Genomic DNA, 12,422 nt, shown 5'->3' with positions numbered 1-12,422 from the left:
TTGAATTTGACTCTCTTTTGTATTGTTTTTGTTTTTTTTCTTGGAAGGAACGGTTTGCAGGCTTCTGGCCTTTGGTTCCTTCTTTCTTACATATGAAAAAAAAAAAAAAAAAAAAAAAAAAAAAAAAAACATGGTCCAAGCTTCACTTCTATACATTAGAGCTGGCATCACAATACTGTCATGCAGCAACTTTTTTACTTCCATGCTCACTTCCCTGGTCCTTACCACTGCTTTCAAAGAACCAGCAACCTTTCTTCCTTACTGTACCCTTGCAAGCACTTCAACCTCTAAACTTCCATCTTTACTCATCACACTACCAAGTACTTAAATGTAGTCACATTTTACATTTCCTCCTCATCCAACCGCATTGTACCATCAATAAAAAAAGTATTGGCACTCTTTCAGTGTGAGACATTATGATAAATGGCCTATGATTTATGGGAAATAACAAGGTTATGTTGCTTTGCATCCTTCATTTGTGTTGCTACCTTATATTTTGCATATACTGTATATAGCTGGATTAGTTGGAGTAGCATTGTACTATACTCGCGACAGCGAGAGGTGGCAGAGATCGCCTCCCTCAGGGAGGAGTGAGGAAAAGGCTTTCCTTCTCTCATCCATGATTCGTCTATGGAGATGAGCAGAATAGGGAGGTGTGACAACGCTTTTATTTCCCTCAAGTACTGTCACCAAACTGAATCACCATTGTTCGAAGCATTATTTTTTGGTTACAACAGTTAATATATGTATATAGAATATTACCTATGGTATATTACAATACATACAGGTGTGCATGCTGATATTCTAGAATATGAAAGACTAGTAAAAATATATAAGGAGTAAACCATTAAAAATGACAGTATAGTATTCATTATAAAGCCAAAAGCAGGAAGAGAGAGAGAGAGAGAGAGAGAGTTAAGAATGAGTGTGCAATTAGTGTACATATCATAAAATAATCTATGTAAGCTTTGTCTTGTCACTTTAACAGCTGACGAAACTTTTGAATTTATTCTTGAGTAAAATTCTCATGTTTGATAATCTCAGCAATTTTTCTCAACAAACTATAAAGAAGGATTTATGTTCTCTATGGCCGGGAAATATTCATTCAAAATAAACTGGCTTAAACCAACACGAACAGGAGCATCACTCATTGCGAAAACACTGTTCACCCATGTCAAGATTTTTTTTTTTTTTTTTTGGTCGGGTGTACTGTACGCCGGTATGCTAAGTTAATATTTTAGGAGTAAAGCATTAGAAAGGACATACAGTATACACCCTAAGCCAAAAGCAATGCATTCCGTCAGACAAGCAGACAAAGCGGCTGGAAGGTGAGGTGAAGAGGCATGATGCAAAATACAGAGGAAACAAAGGAAAACATTCCCTCAGGCTATATGCCCGTGTCCCTGGGGATTTTCATGGAGGGCTGAAGGGATTACCTGGCCATGCTTGCCACTCCAAAACCCCTTTCTTCACTCCGTTGCTCTCTCTCTCTCTCTCTCTCTCTCTATGAATCACAGATGACTTACTGAGCCTTATAAAGATATTGATTGGTGTAAGTACAAAGTGATAAATACAATATTTTCCTTTGTATTTCAAGACCATGAAAAAAGAGATTAGAAAATATAATGGAAACACCACAAAAAAATTTTAAGAAATAACATACATATTTAGGAGGAGGCCATAGCATGGGCCGAACAGGGTAGTACTCCCGAGGGGAATGGGAATGCTGGTGATAGGGAGAGCTGTAGCTCCTGTTTCACTAGCTATCTAACCATCCCCCTTTGCAGACCTTTTCAGTGTGACAGTAACATGGAGAGTAGATCAGCATACTCTCCCAACCATTTCCTCTAACTATCTATGCACTACACCAGAAGCACTTTACATTTCACACAACGTATCCCACTACGTTACAGGGGTTGGCACCAGCAAGGGCATGCGACCAGAAAACTTTGCCCCCGTTACCTAATGGCAGACTTCTGGGGGGAGGCATGGCGGGGATTCCGCTGGCATAGATCGTGGGTCCAGGGTGAGATGGGGCTCGGGCCTGTGCTAGAGGGTACAGGGCATTGCGGTTCCCAGGCTGCCGCTTCCGCCCAATAGAGAGGGGCCCAAATCTGAGAGTAGTGCTCCAGGAGGCTGCCCAATCAGTGGGTGTATAATGGCGAGACAGTTGCAGTGCCAAGACGCGCTTAGAGAGTGTCCCTGCAGCTGTCCTGGCAGGGTGCCCCGAGGCCACTACCACAGCCACTGGTAAGCTGGTGGGCTAGGGGTCCCAGATCCATTGCCTGGACCTGGGACTGTGCAGTGAATAGGACCTGTGCTATGTCTGTCCCCTTTTAGTAATACTGAAGATGACAAAATAAAATAAGTTTCAACGCAAACCTATCTATCTATCTATCTATTGCCAGACGCCTCAATCCTGTTTGGGGTGGCCACAAACAAATCACCTCCAAGTCGCCCTGTCCCCCGCCATGTCACTGCCCTGCTCCCAACTCACACCCCCCTCTCTCATATACCTCTCCACCCCATCCCTCCATCTCATCCTCGGCCTCCCCCTCTCTCTTCCCCCCTCCACCTCACTCACATACACTCTCTTCATCAGTCTTTCACCCTCCATCCTTTCCACATGGCCAAACCACCTCAGTGTGTTCCTCATAACGCTTCCTATCACATCCACATCAACACCACAACGCTCCTTTATATTCTCATTCGTCAGCCTGTCTCTCCATGTGACTCCACAGGCTCCTCTTAAATAACTCATTTCCACTGCTCTCACTCTTGACTTGTGTCCTTCCAACAATGTCCAAGCTTCACTTCCATACGTTAGAGTTGGTATCACAATACTGTCATGTAGTAACTTTTTCACTTCCATGCTCACTTCCCTGCTTCTTATCACTGCTTTCAAAGAACCAGCAACCTTTCTTCCCTGCTGTACCCTTTCAAGCACTTCACCCTCCAAACCTCCATCCTTACTCATCACACTACCCAAGTACTTAAACGTACTCACATTTTCCAATTCCTCACCATCCAACCTTGCTGTACATTCACTGACTTCACCTCTCTCAAAGACCATCACTTTACTCTTTCCTACATTCACCTTTAGATTCCGTTTCTTACACACTCTCCCAAACTCATCCACCAAGCCTTGCAGCTCCCCTTCGTCTTCACTCAACAACACAGTATCATCTGCAAACAACAGTATAGGGAGTTTCCAAACACTATCCTCTCTCACCAGGGACACTCCAACATCCACTACCCTACCCTGTACCTCTTTTATTACCCCATCCATGTACAGATTGAACAACCATGGAGACATGACACATCCCTGTTTCAACCCAACTTTCAAAGAGAAAAATTCACTTAGTTCACCATCCACACGCACTGCAGCCTTCGCACCATCGTACATACTCTTCACAGCATTCAACAACTTCCCATCTACTCCATATATTCTTAACACTTTCCACAATCCTTGTCTATCCACCCTGTCATATGCTTTCTCCACATCCATGAAAGCCGCATACAACTTCTTTCCCTTCTCTAGAAACTTTTCCACTAAAGATCTAAGAATGAATATCTGATCTACCTGAGGACAGTAAATCACCCATGGGATGAGGGTGGGTTCATGGAATGTGGGAAGTTTGAGGGGAAGAGCGGGGGAAGTCGCTGAGGCATTCAGTAGGAGGTGGGTGGATGTGGCGTGTTTGCAGGAAGTCCGGTACAGGGGTGGATCAGCCAGAAAGATTGTTGGGAAGGACTGTTGCTATAAGTTGCTTTGGCAGGGGGGGACAGACGGATATGGAGGTGTTGGTGTGATGGTTGCGGAGAAATGGGTGGAATATGTTATGAATGTTTTGAGAGTAAGCGATAGGATACCGGTAGTGAAAATTCTGTTGGGAAGAAAGATAGCTGCGATTATATCGGCATATGCTCCACAGGCAGGATTGGATGAAGCAGAGAAACATAGATTGTGGGATGATTTAATACGTGTAATGGGTGGTATGCGGGATGATGAGATAGTGATTTTGGGAGGGGACTTAAATGGTCATGTAGGTGAAGCAGCACAAGGTTATGAAGGAGTGCATGGGGGATGTGCGTATGGTCTAAGGAATGCAGAAGGGGAAAGGATACTCGAGTTTGGGGTGACAACGGAAATGATTGTGTGCAACACATATTTTAGGAAAAGAGACAGTAGGTTAATTACCTATGAGTCTGGGGGAAACAGCAGTCAGATAGATTATTTTCTGGTTAGGAGGGCCGATAGGAGGTTAGTGAGGAATGTTAAAGTTATAAGAAGTGAGGAGTGTGCAGCAGCACAAAATATTGATTTGTGATATGGTGCTTAAAGAACAAGTGATGAAAAAGAGAACTTATGTACCTAGGAGGAAATATGGAAGCTGAAAAACCAAGTAGTAAGGGATGCCTTCTATAGCAGTTGAGGAGAGTGATGGTGGCTGAACAGGGAGCTGTAGACAGAGGCATTAATGAACAGTACAGAGCCCTCAAGAACAATTTCTTGAGAGTTACTGATGTAACATGCGGTTGGACAAGAGGACCACCAAGACATAAAGTAACTTCGTGGTGGGATGAGAGTGTAGAAGCTGCAGTTAAGGAGAAAAGAAGGCTTTTCTGGGAATGGAAGAAGGGTGGTAGCAAAGAAGAATATTTGGCTGCCAAGCGTAGGGCTAGAAGAGAGGTATACAGGGCAAAGTCTGAGTCACAGAGACTTTTACTTGATGACCTAAATCACGGGGAAAGGAAAAATATGATATTTAAGGTGGCAGGTCAAGTGAAGAGGGATAATCGGGATACTATAGGTGAGCAGTGTGTGAAGAATGATGAAGGAAGGGTAGTGGTGAACAGTGAGGATATTAAAGATGCATGGAGAGAGCATTATAACCAGTTGTTGAATGAGGAGTCTGACTGGGACAGGGAAGGTTTGGAGCCAGCAGATCCAGTGTCTGGTCCTTGCCCTTTGATTGATACTGCTACTGTGAGTGAGGTAATAGGCAAGATGAGGGTGGGGAAGGCAGCAGGTGTGTCTGGGTTGACTGCTGAAATGTTGAAGGCCTCAGGCGATATAGGGGTGAGTTTAGTCACTGACCTGATAAATAGGATTATTTATGAGTGTGTTGTCCCAGATGATTGCCTCAAGAGTGTTATTGTAAATGTGTATAAAGGGAAGGGTGATGCCCTGGAAAGAGGAAAGTATAGAGGTATAAAGCTTTTAGATCAGATAATGAAGGTAATGGAGAGAGTTTTAGAAGGTATGATTAGAGAAAGAGTGAATATTGATCAGATGCAGTTTGGATTTATGCCAGGTAGGGGGATCACTGATGCCATATTCATTGTTCGACCGCTTCAGGAAAAATATATTGGTAGGAGAAGGGATCTGTATTTTGTTTTTGTTGATTTGGAAAAGGCCTTTGACAAAGTCCCTAGAGAGGTGGTGAAGTGGGCAATGAGAAAGCTTGGCTTGGAGGAGTGGCTGGTTAGGGTGGTTATGGCTATGTATGTGGGAGCTCACACCCAGGTAAGAGTGAATGGAAATTTGAGTGATGAGTTTTCTGTGAATGTTGGTGTGCATCAGGGGTCAGTCTTGAGTCCCATGCTGTTTATCAGGGTACTTGAAGCCCTTTCACGTGACTTTAGAAACGGACTCCCGTGGAAGTTGTTGTATGCTGATGATTTGGTGCTGATTGCAGAGAACGAAAGGTAGGCGGAGGAAAGGTTTAGGAAGTGGAGAGATGGTATGGGGCAAAAGGGTTTAAGGGTAAATGCAGATAAAACAAAAGTGATGATAGCTAGGGTTGGTGGCAGTACTGTCAAAGACGAGGGAGAGTGGCCATGTGCAGTTTGCCACAAGGGCGTGGGAAGTAATTCCATCTTGTGCAGTGTGTGTGATAAATGGGTGCATAAGAGATGTAGTGGTATCAGAGGAAGACTGCAAGATAATGCTGATTTTATGTGTACGGAGTGTCGGGGTGAGCAGGTGGAGATTGTCAGACGTGAAAGGATTGAACTTGCTGGTGAATCTCTTGAGTGTGTGGAAGAGTTTTGTTATTTGGGAGACATGTTGTGTGCTGGAGGTGGGGCTGGAGCTAGCTCTGTGGCTAGGGTGAGAAGTGGTTGGAAGAAGTTCAGGGAGCTCTTGCCTCTCCTGACATTGAGAGGGCTCTTCCTACGTGCTAAGGGGTCTTTATATGCAGCATGTGTTAGGAATGTAATGCTGTATGGTAGTGAGACCTGGGCAGTGAAGGAGGAAGATATTCGCCAGCTCAGACGTACAGAAATGACAATGATTAGGTGGATGTGCAGTGCGTCCCTGCGTCCAAGGCCTGGAGGGGATGGGTTTACGATGGAAGAGTTGAGAGGTAGGATGGGGCTGGAGTGTATTGGTGTTGTGATGAGGAGAGGTAGATTGAGATGGTTTGGACATGTGGAGAGGATGGGGGATGATAATTGGGTGAGGAAGGTGAGAAGTGTTAATATTGGGGGTGGGGTTATGAGGGGTAGACCGAGAAAGACATGGGACGAGGTCATTAAGTGTGACCTCAGGGTTAAGGTGCTGAACAGGGAGGCTGCAATGGATCGTGCAGCGTGGAGAGCCGCCATTAGGTGACCAAGGCCGACATATGCAAGCATGTTGGACCCTTTAAAAACGAAAACGAATACATACATACAGAGAGAGAGCGAGAGAGAGACAGACAGACAGACAGACAGAAAGGAGGGAGGGTTGGGAGAGGATGGGACAAAAGGAATGCTGCACTGTACAGTGATACACTAAGTTTAAGAGACACTGAAAGGAGTGAAAAGTTGGGGGGAAATAAAAAAGGAGTGATAGAAGAACAGTGGAAGTGGAGGGATAGCATATATGGGTAATGACTCTATTGACGTGGAGCACGGTGTACGAGTCCTGGAGTATGATAGAGAGAGGGACACACACACACACACACACACACACACACACACACACACACACACCAGATTGTATTGTCCCTTAAGAATTAGCCTCCCTCCTCAGGTCACACGCATTCTTGGCTGCCTTTCATTTTAACTTCCCTCTTCCTTACGTATTATGAATCTTATCTCCACATCAAATCCTTTATCAATACCCCTCTTATGCTTCCTTTTTTTTCTCTCTCTCTCCCTCTCTCTCTAAATCACGGATGGCTTAATGAGCCTTATAAAGAGATACTGATTGGTATAAGTCCAGTGTGATACATACAGTATTTTCCTTTGTATTTGAATCCCATGAAAAAAAGATTAGAAAATATAATGGAAACACACCATAACAAATTTTAAGAAAAAACATACATACATCTGTACATACAAAGAGAGAGAGAGAGAGAGAGAGAGGGTGAAGATGTCTTTCCAGATTAGACGATACACCTGTACTGGTCATCAAATGGACTCCTAACCTCACCCACACACCTGCCACCCCACCATCCACCAATCACAGGCATTCCAGTGTAAAGACAGTGGGATGAGCTTCTCTGCCACCTCTCGCTGTCATGACTATACATGGTAAATCAACCATTTTCATGAATTAAACAGGCATGCCAACATTACCAACTGAACTAGAGACGAAGTATTTCATATCTTATCCGACCCCAGGGTGATGATACTTTTTATCTATGGTACATTCTGTGACTTCATTTTTTTCGAAGACCATAACTTTACTCTTCCTCATACTCGTCTTTATATCCCGTTTCTTAAAAACTCTCCGAAAATAATTCACAAAGCCTTGCAGCTCAGCTCCCCTTCCCCTTAGCCTAACAACACAGTATCATCTGCAAACAACAGTACAAGGAGTTTCCAAACAATGTCCTCTTTCATTAGGGCTGCTCCAACATCCATCGCCCTACCTTGTACCTCTTTTATAACCCGATCCATATACAGACAGAACAATCATGGAGAGATGACACATTCTGGTTCAATCCAACCTTTAAATAGAAAAATTCATTCAGTTCACTGTCCACATGCACAGCCTTAGCCCCTCATACGTACTTTTCATGGCATTCGGCAACTTTCCATTTACTCCATACATTCTTGATACTTTCCACATTCTTTGTCTATCCACCCTGTCATATGCTTTCTTGAAATCCATGAAGGCCACACACAACTTCCTTCCCTTGTCTAGAAACTTTTCCATTAAAGACCTAAGAATAAGTATCCTACCATACACTTTTCCTATTACACTAAGACAAATACCCCTGTAATTACGACACATTTCTTTCTCTCCCTTTCCTTTGTCTATTTCTATCTATCTATTGCCAGATGCCTAATCCTGTAAGGGGTAGCCACAAACAAATCGCCTCCATGTTGCCCTGTCCTCCGCCAATTCAGTGCCCTGCTACCAGCTCACACCCCCATCTCTCATATACCTCTCTACTCCATCCCACCACCTCATTCACATACACCCATCTCATCAGTCTCTAACTTTCCATTCTCTCCACATGGCCAAACCACCTCAATTTGTTTCTCTTAATGCTTCCTATCACATCCACATCCACACCACAATGCTCCTTCACTTCCTCATTTGTCAGCCTGTCTCTCCATGTAACTCCACATGTTCCTCTCAAATTCAGTAACTCATTTCCACTACTCTCAATTTTGATTTCTGTCTCTCCAACAAGGTCCAAGTTTAACTTCCATACAATAGAGTTGGTATCACATTACTGTCATGTAGTAACTTTTTCACTTCCATGCTCACTTTCCTGTTTCTTATCACTGCTTTCAAGGAACCAGCAACCTTTCTTCCTTGTTGTATCCTTTCGAGCACTTCATCCTCTAAACTTCTGTCCTTACTCATCACACTATCCAAGTACTTAAATGCACTCACATTTTCCATTTCCTCCTCATCCAAGCTCACTGTACATTCACTGACTTCACTTCTCTCAAAGACCATAACTTTACTCTTCCCTACATTCACCTTTAGATTCTGTTTCTTACACACTCTCCCAAACTCATCCACCAAGCCTTGCAGCTCCCCTTCATCTTCACTTAACAACACAGTATCAACTGCAAACAACAGTACAGGGAGTTTCCAAACACTGCCCTCTCTCATTAGGGCCACTCCAACATTGACTGCCCAACCATGGAGACATGACACATCCCTGTTTCAATCCAACCTTCAAGCAGAAAAATTCACCATGTTCACTATCCACATGCACTGCAGCCTTAGCACCCTCATACATGCCCCTGTGATTACCACACACTTTTTTTTCCTCTTTTCCTTTCCACAGAGGAATAATTATACCTGACTTCCAATCTTCCAGGATTCTACCTTCCTCCCAGGCCAATCTGCACATCTTCCACATCCATTCTACTACTATCTCTCCCCCATGCTTCAGCATTTCATCACACACTCCGTCAACTCCTGAGGCTTTCCCCATTTTGACTTTCTTCATTGCTTCCACAACTTCCATCCTACTGATTTCTTCCTCTCTTCTCACCTCACTCCTTCTCCCAGCTATTCCCCAGCCACTTATACTCAAATTTCTTTCATTCTCTATGTTCAACAATTCCTTAAGTGTCCTCTCCATCTGCCACTTTCTCTCCCTTCTCCACTTGTAACCTACCATTTTGATCTTTCACTCTCTGACTAACTTCTTTGCCACCCTGTCTAACTCTCTTTATCTCTTTCCAGAATATTTTCTTTCATTCCCTCCACTTTACACTCAAATTCCTTCTAAATTCCCCGTCCAATTTCTTCTTACGCTCCCTTACGAATCTTTTCACCTCTCTCTCCCTCTCTACATATAATTCTCTCTTCCATCTCTCAACTTCTTCCACGCCCTTGTTTCTCATCCACTCACTATATGCTTTCTTCTTTTGTACCACAGCCTGCCTCACCTCTTCATTCCAACACGTTGTTCCTTGCAGCCCCTTTCGTCTTCTCTTCACCCCAAGCACCACCTCATATGCTGCACAGATTTCTTCTGCGAATATCTTGCACACACCTTCAACACTCCCCATCTGCTGCAGTCCATATTTACCTAACCATTCCTCCACTTCTCTCTTATATTCTGCCTTTTTTTCTTCCTCTTGTAACCTTTCCACCCTCCTTCCATATACTACTTCCTTCTGTCCTTCCTTTCTTCTATTTCTCCATTTCACTTGGACCTCATTTCTCACCACCACCAAGTGGTGGTCAGAAAGTCCACTCCCCCAACCTCTACAAGCTTTTGCATTAATTATACACCTTCTCATCCTTTCATTCACATTCACATAATCAATCACTGTCTTCCGTTCATTCAATTCAACAGGGAATAATTGTACCTGACTTCATTCTTCCGGGGGTCTACCTTCCTCCCAGGACAATCTGCACTTCTCCCATATCTATTCTACTACTCTCTCTCCCCGATGTTTAAACATTTCACCACACACTCCATCAATTCCATTTTTATTTTCTTCATTGCTTCCACTACTGATCTCTTCCTCTCTTCTCATCTCCCTCCTTCTCCCAGCCATTCACCATCCACTTATACTCGCATCAATTTCATTCACTATGTTTAACAATTCCTTAACCCTTACACCGCGGGCTTGTTTTGCTTTTTCTTGCGGCTCCCGCGGGCATATTCGCGCTTCAATAGACTCTCTAAAAATATTTGCCAAAAATCAGTTATTCGTCCTAGAATATTAAAATCATATATGCTTATGGCACGTACCTTCAGCTTTCTCCTGGGGTGTTTGTTGAGCCTTCGTCGAGTACCATAGGACTTGTGGAGACCTCTGAAGTTGGGTAACAAAGTCTCCACTTTACACTTCCTGACAACCCGTAATATGATTACCACAGTCTGATATTATCACTAGAAACACTGTTCTATGATTCTCAAATAGTTTGGAATCCATACTCCAAAAAAAAAACACTGTGTACGCAATGAAAATTACGAAGGCGTGTGACCTTCCCACTTACGCTAGTTCGCTGCTGGTGTTCTGTCATTTATTATTCATATAAACACTCACAGTTTATATTTCTATTACTATATAACAATTATATATATATCTACAGTCTTTATCCATAAGTTTCCTTCAGTAATAGTAGTTTATTGTCACTGTAGGCATTCAATTTCTTTCAGTAAAATACGTAGCATTCACTTTCTCGTCCTGTATACTAGCATTGAGAGTGAATGTCACTTTCACCTTCACTCTCATAAATCATAGTATTCATACATGCTAGAGTGAAACTTTCACTTTCATTACTCCTAGGGTATATACTCGTATTCTTATAATACTACTCATTTACATTTCTATTTACGTTCTCTATTTTATTTACGTTATTTACATTTCTATTTTATTTACACTGTGTTATGCACTGTCACTTGAAGTAACTTATAAAACTATTTTCCACTGTTCACGTATATGTACATTCATTGCTTTCACTTGCTGTTTACACATTATTTACACATTATTTACAATTCCACTTGCACTGTTTTACTCAATAGAAAGATCGTAGTCACTCTTTTATCAATTGTCAGCCCTTTACCTCTTTCCACACGAGGTTTAGTAGGGGGGTAAAGGTCACAGGGCCCTTTGCATGGGGTTGAAAAACGGCGGAAGTTTAGCAGGAGCAAACAGACGTACCTTCACTTTCAAAGACGACAGTGAAATGATAGTGGTGGCCTCCTGCCGCCTGGCTAGGGTGATTGCAATACAACCAACTTTAGCCTTGTGAGACCTGCTGCTATGTAGCAATGAAATGATTGGCAGGAAACCAAGACAATACATAATAAATTAGGTAGTTCCAGGTGAATGTAAATATCACTTAGGCTTCTCCCTTCCTTCCTTATATGTATATTTATTACGAAAATAGATTATACGGCATATTTCAAGGGGAAATAAATAGCGAAAATTAGCGAACGAGTGCACGTGAAGTGTTGTCAGGTGATAATTAGCCAATTCCAGGTGTATGGCACTATCACATACCTTATTTCTTTTTTGTATATATTATTTGGTATAAGAATAGGGCATAGGGCTTACTTCAATGGATGAAATCAGTGGAAAATTCCAGGGATGATTTACTTAGAGTAGAATACAGTGTGGTGGCCTGCAATAATTAGGTAGTTCCAGGTGAATGTAAATATCACTTAGGCTTCTCCCTTCCTTTCTCATATATATTTTTATTACGAAAATAGATTATACAGCATATTTCAAGGGGAAATAAACAGCGAAAATTAGTGAACGAGTGCACGTGAGGAGTTGTCAGGTGATAATTACCCAATTCTAGGTGTATGGCACTCCCACTTACCTTATTTCTTTCTTGTATATATTATTTGGTATAAGAATAGGGCATAGGGCTTATTTCAATGGATGAAATCAGTGAAAAATTCCAGGGAAGATTTACTTAGCATAGCACGGCCGGGCAGGCAAGAGGATAGGGTAATGGAGGGGAGGTAGGGAGGGGAGTCAAGAACGGGGAG

At 42.7% G+C, this 12,422-nt stretch overlaps 1 protein-coding gene across 1 annotated transcript in view; it reads right to left on the bottom strand.

Moving 5' to 3' along the window:
* The window catches only part of Tfb1 (transcription factor B1), a 276,606-nt gene that overhangs the window by 206,866 nt on the left and 57,318 nt on the right, over window positions 1–12,422 (bottom strand). The window lies entirely within an intron of this gene.

The sequence above is a fragment of the Coenobita brevimanus genome, chromosome 71 (genome assembly GCF_032717465.1).
Source record: "Coenobita brevimanus isolate Jiangsu-jjx chromosome 71, ASM3271746v2, whole genome shotgun sequence".
Lineage (NCBI taxonomy): Eukaryota > Metazoa > Arthropoda > Malacostraca > Decapoda > Coenobitidae > Coenobita > Coenobita brevimanus.
Note: the sequence above shows the minus strand (reverse complement) of the source record. Positions and strands in the feature narration are given on the sequence as shown.